At 33.9% G+C, this 1,855-nt stretch overlaps 1 non-coding gene across 1 annotated transcript; it reads left to right on the top strand.

Annotated features, from left to right (window-relative positions):
- The first annotated feature begins 601 nt into the window (after positions 1-601).
- LOC132538788 (U6 spliceosomal RNA) lies at positions 602-708 on the top strand. The gene has a single exon (XR_009550111.1). It is a non-coding gene; the product is annotated as a U6 spliceosomal RNA (small nuclear RNA).
- The last annotated feature ends 1,147 nt before the right edge of the window (positions 709-1,855 follow it).

Below are 1,855 nucleotides of genomic sequence, written 5' to 3'. Positions count from 1 at the left end.
TAAATTAGACAAGAAAAGACTTTATTTATTTAAAAAAGAAAATAGAAATGAGATCACACAAAGAAGAAAACTTATCTAAAGATATTGAACTAGAGAGAGATGAAATGCATATTAACTTGAGATCATGAATAGTATGAATGAATAAGGCATCTGTTAATATGAAAAGACAGTGACGATGGTGGAAAAGGATGAATTAACTTAGAATTTATCTTCAGAATGTCTGAGTGTAGCCATGTATATTTGTAATTTTCAATGTAAGTAAAAGGAAACCAAGAATTAATTGCTTAAACAATTTAGGCTTGCATTACATGAATTAACAATAAATTTGGGAGTGCATTTCATAGTACAGTGGTCTAGGATGCTATTGAGAAGTTAGCATTTTCTTTAATATTTTGCTTAACATCTTCAACAAAAGATAAGTTTATGATAACTGGAATGAACTTATGCACCTATCAGTATGTAATCGTATACTAAGAGAAAGTTATCTTCTTGTTCTGTTCTTCTTTTTCTAAGGGAATGATGTTTTCTCCTGAAAACAATTAGCAAACACCCCTCAGAGACTGAAAGAACATAGTCCTATAGCCATCAAGAGATGAGTTGGGTGCTCGCTTCGGCAGCACATATACTAAAATTGGAACGATACAGAGAAGATTAGCATGGCCCCTGCGCAAGGATGACACGCAAATTCGTGAAGCGTTCCATATTTAAAAAAAAAAAAAAAAAAGAGATGAGTTGGTGGCAATAAGCACATATTCCATGACTGGCTTATATGCATGTATATTCAATTCTTTTATTGTATCTTTGTAAGAAGGTAATTTTACATCAAAAATATAACACAGTATATATATTTATAATAAAACTAGAAGTTTTACAAGAGTTTGTTTACTATATGCTGGAAAAAGTTATATACAATTCCATTTGGTTGTGGCACACTAGATTGATTTTTTTTTTTTTATTGCTGACATGTGAATGATACTAAATGGAGAGCAAAAATATTGACTTGCAAATACCATAGTTCATTTCCTGGGGTTTTCAGGATAATATCTGTGAGACAAGAGAGAAAACAAATGGATATTGGGCTTGCATTAAACAGCACCCTCCTACTGGAGTCACAATAGGATAAAATGGCAGGTCTTTGCCTTTTATCAGCTTCCCATTTGGTAACTATCACTTTTTTTTTTTTTTTTTTGCCTCCAGGGTTACCTCTGGGGCTTAGCTCCAGCACTAAGAATCCACTGCTCCTAGAGGTATTGCCCTTGTTGTTTGTTGTTGTTATAGCTGTCTTTGTTGTTAGATAAGACATAGTAATGGAGAGGAGAGGGGAAGATAGAGATGGGGAGAGAAAAATAAACACCTGCAGACCTGCTTCACCGACCTTGAAGCAATCCTCTACAGGTGGGGAGCTGGAAGCTCGAATCCAAATCCTTGAGCTGGTCCTTGCACTCCGTGCGGTGTGCGCTTATGCTAACGCCCGGCCCCCATAATTCTTTTTTTTTAACCTGCTTTCATTTGATGCCTTCTATGATTATAAAATTCCACAATAACTATCATTCAATTATCATTAGCTCAAAGATACTCTGAATTGACAACATTCTCTATTTATCAATAGAGGGAATCATGTGGATTAACTTAGTGCCAGTAAGAAAGTAATTTCTAATTAATTTATTTAATGTGTGAGGGATTACTTTGTCAGCCCAGACAAAAATTATAAAATAACCTTATTTCAAACCAAGATAATATCCACATTGTTTAAAGGTCTAGGTACTTAGATAATGGACATAAAGTATAGATAAGATGCATCAAAACATAGATAAAACACTTCTAAACTTTAACACCAACGTTGTATTTGAAGATT

This window comes from Erinaceus europaeus, chromosome 5, assembly GCF_950295315.1.
Source record: "Erinaceus europaeus chromosome 5, mEriEur2.1, whole genome shotgun sequence".
Lineage (NCBI taxonomy): Eukaryota > Metazoa > Chordata > Mammalia > Eulipotyphla > Erinaceidae > Erinaceus > Erinaceus europaeus.
The sequence above is the reverse complement of the archived record's forward strand: the minus strand, read 5'-3'. Positions and strand labels throughout refer to the sequence as shown.